The sequence below is a fragment of the Dendropsophus ebraccatus genome, chromosome 2, assembly GCF_027789765.1.
Source record: "Dendropsophus ebraccatus isolate aDenEbr1 chromosome 2, aDenEbr1.pat, whole genome shotgun sequence".
NCBI lineage: Eukaryota > Metazoa > Chordata > Amphibia > Anura > Hylidae > Dendropsophus > Dendropsophus ebraccatus.
Genome location: NC_091455.1, coordinates 184195022 through 184208050, shown reverse-complemented (window position 1 = coordinate 184208050; position 13029 = coordinate 184195022).

Sequence of the window (13029 nt, the reverse complement as noted above, 5' to 3'; positions counted from 1 at the left end):
TCTATAGGTTAGACTTGGAATTGCAGCATAACTTCTTTCAGTTGATTCTGACTGAGCTAAAACAGCAGAAGAAAGCCCCGAAGAAATACCCGGAAGAAAGCAGTCCTGTTTTTTTCTAACCTCATAAAACCCATTTAAAGTTTAAACTGCAGTCATTAGAGATTATAACTTTCTTGTAAGTGCACAGATTGAAAATTGACTAAATTTTAATACAGACGTTTATCAAGTAACGCCTTCTGTTAAATATTGTTTGACTACTTTGTGTTTAATATTAAATATAATTAGATTTTCATCTGATTTCATTAGATACACAACATGCAGTTTTGCCTAAAGGAGTTCATATACAAATCTATCCATACAAACAAAAGCATCAGTGGCACCTGCAGGCTACGAGTAGGTAGTACATTGAACTATGTAGAATGTTAATGGTTTATCTGTTCCACACAAGGTTAGTCGGCATTGCTCTGCAAGTACAGTCTCACAATTGAACAAAAACCTCTGCAAGGCTCAGTGGTGCTCAGTGTGCTACAGAAAAACAAGAACCCAGCACAACATCCAGTAAAATGAAACCACATCACTCACTGTATTAATTCTAATTGCATGTTATTTCACAGGGGCAAGGGTTAAAGCATACAAAATCCCATCAAATGGTACCATATGCTGTTGCACTGGTCTTTACCCACTGTTTTTACCCTTGCCCAAATGCAATAAGATACATTAGAATTAGAGATGAGCGAACCGGGTTCGGTTTCGAGTCCATCTGAACCCGAACGATCGGCATTTGATTAGCGGGGGCTTCTGAACTTGGATAAAGCTCTAAGGTTGTCTGGAAAACATGGATACAGCCAATGACTATATCCATGTTTTCCACATAGCCTTAGGGCTTTATCCAACTTCAGCAGCCACCGCTAATCAAAAGCCGAAAGTTCAGGTTCGGATGGACTCGAGCATGCTCCAGGTTCGCTCATCTCTACTTAGGACCTTTAAAGTAGAGATGAGTGAATCCCGCAGAAATTCGTTTCGGAAAGTTTAGCAAATATTCGCGAATCGCATACAAACACATTTTTATTAAAACAGGCAAACTATAGCTACAATAGTGGAACGGTGTCAAAACTGGAAAATACTAATTAAAAAAAAAAAGTCAATCAGCCTGTCAATCATTCAGTTTCTGCCATGGACAGTAGTGGACGTTGGTGGATCAGCGGCGTAATATCAATGTTCTCCCAGGACAGCAGTGGACATTGGTAAATGAGCACCCAGTAAGTTATTAGGATGGACATTATGTTCATTCTGACTTCCTATAATGCACACCCAGCACCCAGTGACCTGGTATAATGAACAACAGTCACCCAGTTACTTGGTATACTGGACAAAGGCTTCACTGCTCCCACAGAAAACCACCCACAATCCACCATCCTTTCGTCTCTGTCCTATCTCTCCATATTCCTCTCCCTGCTCTAACTGCCTGCTGAAACCTGCTCTCCACTATACACAGCCGACTGGCCGCCTCCAGGAAGCCAATCACCTGATATAGAGGGTGAAGGGGGGTGGGAGGGTTGTTGACATCACAGTGGGGTTTGGAGCTGATTGGATGGGTGCAAAGGATTAGTATATTGACCATTTTCTACAAAAGTTGAACCAGGCAACAGCTTTGGAGTTTGTACATAAAAACCATGCAGCGCTAGCGCACTGTGATCTCACCACTGACATATTGCTCTGTTATTGGAGTCACTGATTCCAATGGATGTATGTCGCCAGTGTATAGCTTAACATCAAGGCAGGAGTTGGATTAGTTCTTACTACTGGACATACATCTACTGTATTATGGGTTAATCCATCAACTACATGATGCAAAAGAATGTAACATAGTATATGATGTCACTGTGACTACACAGAACATGGGAATCACTGCATCTAGTACTGTACATGGAAGCACTGTAGCTATCCTGGCCCATGGAGGAAAGAAAAATATAGGCAAAAGGTGGCTCCTTGTGTGATACTGCAGACGGTAGGGTAGGCAGTAAATGCAGATCCAAGGCTCAACGTGATGCCAATTGGGATTTTTGCCTATCACCCTGATTTGAAAGGCACAGGCAGGCTCAATGAGCAGAGCGCCGATAACACTGATCAATGCTATGCCTATGGCATAGCAGTGATCAGTGTCTGCAATCAAAGTAGTGTATGTACAAGTCCCCCAAAGGGACTTAAAATATGTAAAAAAAAAAGTTAAAAATCACTAACACACTGCCCCAAAACCCCTCCCCCAATAAAAGTTTAAATTACCCCCCCTTTCCTATTATATAAATAAAACATATAAAAATAAATAAACATGTAATATACCGTAGCGTGCGTAATTGTCCGATCTATAAAAATATAACAAGCATCATTGCCAACGGTGAACAGCGTACACGAAAAGAGGGGAAAAAGTGAGCGGATTACCGATTTTATGTTACATTATATATAAAAAAAATTAATAAAAAGTGATTAAAACGTCTGATCTTCACAAATATGGTATTAATAAAAACTAGAGATCATGGCGGAAAAAATGACACCCCATACAGCCCCATAGGTGAAAAAATAAAACTGTTATAAGCGTCACAATAGGCCCATTTTATTTATCATTAATTGCCAAAAAAAAGGATTTCATTAAAAAAATATATAACATTAGAGAATCTGTGTAACCTGCATATGGTTGTGTTCGGGCTGACCTATAGAATAATATTATCATGTCGGTTTTACCATATAATACATTACGTAGACACAGGAACCCCCCAAACGTTACCATTTTGCATTCTTTTTTACGATTTCACCTACAGTATTTATATCTTCATAAAAATATATTTGGGATTCCGTCATACATGTTATGGTAAAATGAAAGACGCCATTACACAGTACAACTATTCCTGTAACAAATAAGCCATTATATGGCCTTGTAGATAAAAAAACTGAGAGTGCTGGAGCTCTTAGAAGGGGAGGAGGGAAAAACGAAAGCGCAAAGATCAATATTTGCGCGGTCCACTGGGTCATTTTGGGCCTGGTCCTCAAAGGGTTAACCGGGTGAGCATATGAAACAGCGGCCGATGTTTGACACGGATGTATCACACTGTTCTTGCCATGTGTGAACATGGCCATAGGCTCTATGCATGTTTTCCCAGACTCCTTAGAGCTGCATCCAATTTCTTCAGCCACTGGTAATCAAATGCCGAAGAACGATGGGACTTGAGCTGTTGTTCTTTTCATGGCACCAGAAATTACAAACTCATATAAACAGACCGCAGGTTCTCTATATGTGCTTCCGTAACTCTGGCACGGCCAGCAGGGTGGTCATGCATTATATAACACAAGGCAGCAGTAAAAGTATTATTTTTTTCTAGTTAACATAACACTGGTTCGGTACACACATCACATAAATCCAATAACAATCAAGCCATGATGCTATAATGGAAATCAATAGAACATCAACTAAAGCAATATTACTTGCTAAACACAGCATACATAGGTTTCATATTGTGGTGGCCATCTTAGTTTTTAACAATATATGCATAGCATTAGTAGAACTTCACTATTGTTCATAAAAGGTAACTACTGTATAAAATAATATACAGGGAACATGGTGACAGTCTTAGGCTATGTTCACACATAATATTCTGATCAGTGTTTTTAGCTAAAACCAGGATCGGAAACAAGAAAAAATAAAACAGAAAGATTTCAACCTTTTCCTTTATTTTCAACCTGGTATAGATTAAAACAAAAAAATAATGACCAAAATGCTATGTGTGAACCCAGTCTTAGGCCCCCAAGATGTCTACTGCTCTAATATAGCCAACGTAAAGTATGCTGGACCTTACTGTAGCTTTCTGTGCTTCAATTTCATATAAAAGGGCAGAGATCTACATTTATGAGCCATCAAAACTGCTGGCAGCCCTATACAGAGGTCAGGGAGGGAAGGGGAAATATACCCAATGACGTGGGTATGCCACTAACAAGACCAACTAAAACATTGTTTAATCTCCTGGACAGAAAGACATGAAGCATCCAGGAGCTGGTCTCTTCAGGTGCACACAGATACATGTATTGAGTTTCCCCAGACCCACCTCTCAGCTATGATTGACATTTATTGTGTCCAATCAGGAGACTGCTAGAGCTGTCAATTAAAGCTGAAAGAAGGGACAGGTGAAGCTCTCAATACTGATCTCAATAATGCTTTGGGTACCAAACCAAAGAAAAAAGCCATCTCCAATAAACCTTTTGCCAAGCAACACATCCACACTAAACCTTACAAATTTGATACAGCTTTGCCACTGAGAACTTCCTTAGGAATTTCCCTAAGAAAACTCAAACTCATATGGTCATATGGTTTTTTATTTATTCCGCACTTTAAAATCTGCACTAAAGGACAAATTGTGCTCAGAATATTTCTACATTGCGTGAATGATATTTGTTAAATATTTTGCCACATGGCTGATACTGTAATTTGCTGTGGGTTCAAAGTGTGCAAATTCACAGGGAAAATTTGCGGCAAATTAGACCCTTGAGAATTTACCCTTAGGCTATGTTCACACACCATCAAAAGGATGCCCGTTTTCATTAGACGGACAAGATTTGAAGGAAACTATTTCCCTTTAACGTCAATTGGTTGTTGTGTGAATATACTCAAGAAAGCAATTTCATGTTCTATGGTTGCAGTATTATGTAGTTAATCTATGTTATAAGCGTACAGTCATGAGCAAAAGTTTTGAGAATGACACAAATATTATATTTTCACATGATCTGCTGATCTCTGGTTTTTATGTGTGTTTGTCAGATGTTTTTATCACATAAAATGCAATCATATTATGAGTAGAAAAAGCTTATTTTGACAGTTAGAAGGAGTTAATGCAGCAAGCCAATATTTGCAGTGTTAACCCTTCTTCTTCAGGACCTCTGCAATTCTCCCTGGCATGCTCTCAATCAACTTTTGGACCAAATCCTGACTGATAGAAGACCATTTTTGCACAATCAATGCTTGCATTTTGTCAGAATTTGTTGGTTTTTGTTTGTCCACTCGTCTCTTGATGATTGACCACAAGTTCTCAATGGGATTAAGATCTGGGGAGTTTTCAGGCCATGGACCCAAAATCTCTATGTTTTGTTCCCTGAGCCATTTAGTTATCACCTTTGCTTTATGACAAGGTGCTCCATCGTGCTGGAAAAGGCATTGTTGATCGCCAAACTGCTGTTGGACGGTTGGGAGAAGTTGGTCTTGGAGGACATTCCGGTACCATTCTTTATTCATGGTTTTGTTTTTAGGCAAGACTGTGAGAGAACCGATTCCCTTGACTGAGAAGCAACCCCACAATTAAATGGTTTCAGTATGCTTTACAGTTGGCATGAGACAAGACTGGTGGTAGCGCTCACCTCGTCTTCTCCAAGTAAGCTGTTTTCCAGATGTCCTAAACAATCAGAAAGGGGATTCGTCAGAGAAAATGACTTTACCCCAGTCCTCAGCAGTCCACTCACTGAACCTTTTGCAGAATATCAGTCTGTCCCTGATGTTTTTTCTGGAGAGAAGTGGCTTCTTTGCTGCCCTCCTTGAGACCAGGCCTTGCTCCAAGAGCCTCCGCCTCACAGTGCGTGCAGATGCGCTCACACCTGCCTGCTGCCATTCCTGAGCAAGCTCTGCACTGCTGGTAGCCCGATCCCGCAGCTAAAACACTTTTAAGAGACGGTCCTGGCGCTTGCTGGTCTTTCTTGGGCGCCCTGGAGCCTTTTTGGCAACAATGGAACCTCTCTCCTTGAATTCTTGATGATACAATAGATTGTTTACTGAGGTGCAATCTTTATATCTGCGATACTCTTCCCTGTGAGGTCATTTTTGTGCAGTGCAATGATGACTGCACGAAACAATAATGCCAAGCACCAGCCTCCTTTTAAAGTGTCCAGTGGTGTCATTCTTACTTAATCATGACATATTGATCTCCAGCCCTGTCCTCATCAACACCTACACCTGTGTTAATGGTGCAATCACTGAAACGATGCTAGCTGGTTCTTTAAAGGCAGGGCTGCAATGATGTTGAAATGTGTTTTGGGGGATAAAGTTAATTTTCTAGGCAAATATTGACTTTGCAAGTAATTGCTGTTAAGCTGATCACTTTTTATAACATTCTGAAGTATATGTAAATTGCCATTTAAAAAACTGAAGCAGCAGACTTTGTAAAAATTAATATTTGTATCATTCTCAAAACTTTTGGCCATGACTGTACAGTGGTTTCTAGAAGAAAATAACTCTATACTATTACGACTGCCAGAAAAATATTGAACCTTCATCATCCACCCTTCCAGTTCAGCTTGGTTCTTGAACCACTAGTCCTACAACTATATGGAAACTAATTACATGTGTAGAGTACACTGCTGACAACCAACAAGTCAGGATTTGAGTATATCCCACCCAAAAAATACCTGTGATAATACCTGATGCACTGACTATAATTATATCACCTGTGAAATGGAGAGAAAAAGGAAATTGATCTTAAAGTCATATTGTCACCCCCCCCCCTTATTTTATGTGTAGTTATCCGCACCATCCACAAGCTTAGATGCTGCACATTCAATATATACCATACCTATATAAAACTTGTGTGTGTCTTCTTTCTGCTCTAAAATGGCTTAATTTTATTGGTGGACAGTGCCACCTAGGCAGGGCTTCATGGCAGTTGGCCCATCCAGTCAGCAGGGAGATGTAGCCTAACTGCCGTGAAGCCCCGCCTATGTGTCTACCATTGAAATGAAGTGAGAGTAAGGGGAGTGACAGTATCATGTTAAAAGTCAACACATTTCCGGCCAAAAGATCATTACTAATAGAAAGGAGCAAATATATTAAGATTAGTTTTGGGTCCAAATCTGACAGATTTATTTTGGATCAGATGACACTTTTTGGTAGTGTGTCCAGACTGCTGAAGTAAACTGTGCCCTGAGTAGTTAGGCTGGATGCAGATCATCAGCCCAGCGTGTGTAGTCCGCTTACCTCTGGCCCACTCAGTATTTAAAATTAGGGATGAAAAAAATTCAAAATGAATCACAAAAAACTTCAGATCGTAGAAAATTTACATTTCTTGTGACATTTGGACTGAATCTGATTAGTGCCGAACTGATTCACTCTCCAACAATAATTTAGCCCTGTATAATTTTATCACATTCCTCTTCCAGCCTTTATTGGCTATATATCATCATTAGCTTCTTGTATGCTATTTCCCTCTTCTACATCATCTACAGCAGGGATGGGAAACCTTCAGCCCTCCAGCTGTTGCAAAACTACAATTACCATCATGCCTGGGAAAAAAAACTTTTGGCTGTCCAGGCATGATGGGAATTGTAGTTTTGCAACAGTTGGCGGCCAAAGGTTCCCCATTCCTAACCCCAGCATATATTATAGCAACTGCGTAGAAAGGAGACAATGTTGGCTATTGTATAGACTTGGATATTATGACACTATAGAAACACAATATTGTCGACCTGTCAGTTATTTGTGAGGGATATCAGTAGAAATCCAACAGTCTGAATAAACAGGATGTGAAAGACTTTTACTTTTCCGATCTCTCCCCATTTATTATGGTGCGTCTGCGGTTATCTAACATAAATCACTGTGACTTTCCGATGGTGGGTTTATTAATCAATAAAACAGGTGCTTTTTATATGTCTGGAAAATACGTCTCCTCTGTTCCATTTACCAAGATAAACTGTGGTAATTCGGCGAAATGATGCAACGTCAGCAATTTATTTATTGACTCACTCGAAATTCTCATTTATCAAACATTAATTTCTTATTCGGAAATAATTTGCTTTTATTCATGTGCACTTTCCGTGCCGACTATTAAGATCAATTGCACATAAGTCATTGGATGATCGAGTAACTAATATATTTTTTTATATTGCTTTAAAGCAGTCGAGAGCAATAAAGAAAATTGAAACAAATAAAACAAAGTGAGAATATTGGATGGAAATCACTTCCCACTGAATAAGAGGTTTCGGCTTTGGTCATGAACATGGTTTGCGGCGTATTAGAAGTTATTTATAACATATGAAACACAATTCTTTACACTGATATCTATCGCCTTCATTTTTGCCAGCGTGTCTTTATTTTATATTGCATTTGGTCTACAGAGCGGCAGAGCATGCAGAATATATGTGATTGTCTGAATATGATGGGAAAGGGGGGGGGGGAGGTTCCTTTGCTAGAAACTATTTACTCTATGATGTTATCATTTATTCCCTGTTGCTCGTATACCATTAAGATATTCCTCAGCACTGTAGAGAGATTATCATCACTTACATCAGTTCTGGCCCCCCAATGGGATACACAGTCTAATACCTCTTACTGAGACTCATTCTATGGCCAGATGCTTAGGAGGCATCTTAATCTATTGCTGTGTTTTTGAACAGTCGGAGGTAATCCATACGAACATGTGGAGAGCATACAAAGATGTCCATGAGTGGGTTCAGGGCAGTGTTCTTATAGTAGCCAGATACACAGCTGCCGTGAGCCCCTAGCTAGTACTACACAACAAAAGGGCAGATGGTGGTCACCTTCTTATGTAGCGTACAAATGAAGCCTCTATTTACAGGTCATTTACTTAGACACGTCCTGATTGTAAAACTAAGTCAGCTAAAATTTAAAAGTTAGAGGATGAATCTAAAGGTGCCGACTTTCAATGGATATCAGCCAAAGTTCCTTTGTCTCTACTGTTCGCAACATATGTACAGTCGGCTCAGATGATCGTTCATGTGTTGTGAATGGGGAGAGGGAGAGTAAGCCAGTGCCGGACACAGCTGATGTTGGCTTATCTAATGAAACATACTCAACCCTTCTTTTCCCCAACATTATCCATCAGGGAGAAGCAGGGGCCTCCATACACATAAGACAGTCCGGTTTGGTCTAATGTCATTAATGAGTATAAGGATCTTAAAGAGTAACTGTCATTAATACTAATTAATTAAAACTTTTCACGTCAAAGAAAGTTCAGTAAACTAATAGGGAGATGACGGCGCTGCCTCAGTGCTCCTCACCCAGCGCTGTGACTGAGACCTAGACGGCCCTATAAACTTACATTGCATTGTGAGTCCATCTAGGTCTTTTGAGTGAACGTGCTGCACTCAGACTTCTCCCGTTTTTTTTTTTTACTGATCGATCGTGGTCTGAAAACTTTGACATGTATCTCTGACATCAGGATAGGAGGTTTAACAGCATCCAGTAGTTCAGAAAAACTTCAAAAAGGTTTTCCTGAATTTTCAGAAATAATTAGACCACAACCTGGTCTTTATCGAGCATATAAACACCAGATTGTGGTCAAAATCTCACTTGTTCCCAAATAAGCAATAAAGCCTTTTTGAAGTTTTTCTGAACTACTTGAACCTCCTGTCCTTGATGTCTATTTGTTGGTAATGTGGGACTGCCAACAATAAAGCGTGCATCCATTTTTATACTACTTTCTACAGGGATCTAATTCCTTGATGCTGTTGGACTTCAGCTTCTTTGTTATGTCTGACATGTCAAAAGTTTTTTGTTAAAAAAGTGCCCATTTAAGTCCCTGAGTCAGCTATTACTCTTTAAGACAATAAAAATGTGTATTATAACAATTGATTTCTTATATTAGTTATATGGGCATATCCTGCCAAGAGGGCAAGGGTAGGGCAAAACGGAACAGGGTGCCGGAGCATTACTGGCCAACTAGCCCTCTCTTTATTCCGTATAATCTGTTACATTACATTGTTTACATTGTGTTACATATAAATAGTCATGATGCTTATACATCACTGTAAAACTTGGAGTGTAATTAAACATATCTGGTGTATACCACTTTTATTTGGAAAACAGTGCCAGTGCTCCCTGTGCCAGTCACTACACTGGCTCCCTATTAAACACAGGATACAATACAAAGTCCTCCTGCTTACCCATAAAGCTCTCCACAGTGCTGCACCTCCCTATATCTCCTCCTTCATCTCTGTCTACCGTCTTACCCGTGCCTTAAGCTCCTCTAATGACTTACGACTAACATCCACCTTGATCCGCATCTCTCACTCCCATCTCCAGGACTTCACCCGAGCTGCACCAGTTCTATGGAATGCATTACCCAAGACTGTCAGGCTCACCTCCAATACACAAAGCTTCAAACATGCCCTCAAAACACATCTGTTCAAGCAGGCTTACCAGGTTCCCTAATTTTGACTGCTACCATCAACCCCCCCCCCCCCCCCCACACACACACACAGACAGACAGACATACACACCTCCACCACACGCACACACACACACAGACACATACATACACATACACCAAGCATTAAAGCACTTAGACCTGTGCATACAGGCATTGGCTGGTGACAGGTTCGCCCACCCTTACCTGCACTGCCATATTTATAAAGATGGCCGGACCATAAGAACAATGAAGCACTTTGCCCCTCTGCCATTTTGTCTCGCACCCCCTCCTGATAGTATGTAAGCTCAAGCATGCGAGCAGGGCCCTCGCTCCTCATGTATGGATAATAATATGTATATCTCTATATATGTACCCCCACAATTGTAAAGTGCTGCGGAATCTGTTGGCACTATATAAATAAAAATTATTAATATTAACAGGTGTTTTTATGGCTCTATTTTTTTCTGCTTGATTAAAAAATGGTCAGGACAGAATACAAGTTAAAAAAAAAAAAACTATAATTAACTGCTCAATCCCCGTTTCTTGTATTGCCAAGTCCTCACTACTACCAGAAATGCCTCAATTTGCAGGAAATACCTATTCAGCCAATCACTGGCAGTTGTGGTTACCCCCTCAGTTAGGGATTCCCTGATAGGCTTTTTAGGCTGTACACAGATAGATAGATAGATAGATAGATAGATAGATAGATGTAACGCCTGGAGTCGTGGATCCACTGAACCGATGGTAGTAACCGCACCAGGGAGCGGAGTCTAAGGGGCCGCTGGTTTTCACCAGAGCCTGCCACAAGGCGGGATGGACTTGCTGCGGCAGGCGATCCCCAGGTCGCTACCCCTGGCTTGGTTGCTAGTGACAGCAGGCGAGGCGTGGCAGGAGCAGTAGGCAGATGATAGTGCAGGCAGAGGTCTGTAGGCGTAACCGCAGGTGGCAGGCAGTGCTCAGGAACAATGGGTAAGCAGCGGACAGGGACTAGGGACCGGGACAGCGGACTGAGGTCAGGAACAACAGGGAGCTGGGCCAAACGCTATGGGAAGCATGTAGAGGCTCCAACACGAGGGACAGAGCATGCTCGGATTTATAGGGAGTGATTGTGTGCATACACCAATTAGGGGCGGACTGGCCCTTTAAATCTGAGACAGCCGGCGCGCGTGCGCCCTAGGAGGCGGGGACGCGCGCGCCGGCCGGCACAGACGGAGACAGGAGCAGGGCGAGGTAAGGCGTCCCCCGGGGCCGAACAGGCAGCAGCGGCGCCGAGAGAGGTCGTGGCGGCGGCCGCGGCCGTGACAATAGATAGATAGATAGATAGATAGATAGATAGATAGATACATAGATACATAGATAGATAGATAGATCAATAGATAGATAAATAGATAGATGATAGAGAGATGATAGAAAGAAGATAGATAGATTTGATTAAATAAATTCACTTTTTATTTCACTGCACATCGGAGTGCTGCGGATTCATGCTTACATAGCTGTGGACTACTGATCAAAGGTCTCATCTGCTGGCACCAACAAACCACAGATAGATAGATAGATAGATAGATAGATAGATAGATAGATAGATAGATAGAAAGATAGATAGATACAATGATATTTGACACCTTTCCTAAAATAGTTTTAGTATAGAAATAAATTTAGTAAGAAATAAAAATAATTTTCTTTTTAATCATTTTAAAAGATTAATTAAATGTTATTAGAATAAAGCCAGATATTGCATAATACATAATAATAGTAAGTGCAGTAGATAGAATACAGCTAGTAATAAGCAAAGGTCTTAAGTATAAAAAAAAATTGTCCATTACAGATTATTTTCAGGTTAACTAAGGAGTCTTTAACTATATGTCCTCACAAGAGCATTTCATGTCTTTAGTTTAATGAGGAAACAGCAGATGAAGACCCTGATAGCATTAGCACATTTGTATAAATTAGATCTTGTCCACATTTCATGATGTAAAAAGAAAGATAGTAAGTACTGGAAGCCAGGCTGTGTTCTGTCCTCCCGGATTAGTGCTTCATTGGTGTTCCGTTTCTACTCCATTCATTTTGCACTAATGATATCTGTGCTGTCCAGCAGAGGGCAAGCTCAGTCTATCATTTCCCTCTTTTATGAAGTGCACTTAATACTTCTTTTAAACATTATCTTACTTTGCATTAATGTCACAATAAAGCAGAAGTGGCTTTTAGTTTTGAAAAGGAAAAAAAAAAAACTTTCTTCTTCTTGGCTGCGTAGAGGATGCAATTGGAACAAAACAAAGCAATTGCTGTAAATAGAACTGACTGTTTACCTGAATATATTTGCTTGTTTAGGCATCTTCACAGATTTTTTTGCAGACATTTGTGTGAATTTGTTTCAAAATTCATATGCAGGGCTGCAGTGGTAGTCCCATCCACATGCATGGAACAAGTTTGATTCCCAAATGTATAAAAAAAAACAAATCTGCTATGTGTGATTATATTACAGCTCGCCATATAATATAGTGGTAAAATGTATAAACAGTATTATATTCTGTTCGTTTATATTTTAGATAAAGATTAAAAATTAAGCTTAAAGTGTCACTGTCGTTTAATTTTTTTTTTTTTTTTTCAGAAATCTATAGTACAGGCGATTTTAAGAAACTTTGTTATTGGGTTTATTAGCCGAAAAATGCATTTTTATCATGAAAAAGCAGATTGAAGCTCCCCCTGTCTTCATGGTTGTCTATGGAGAGGGGAGAGGTGGAGGGAGATGAGGCACCAAAACAGGATAACAAGGAGGTAATTTACAGCTACATCATCGGGATATCTCCTCTTAAGTCAGCACTGACCTCTCTCACCTCTGAATACCAGCTTTCACACA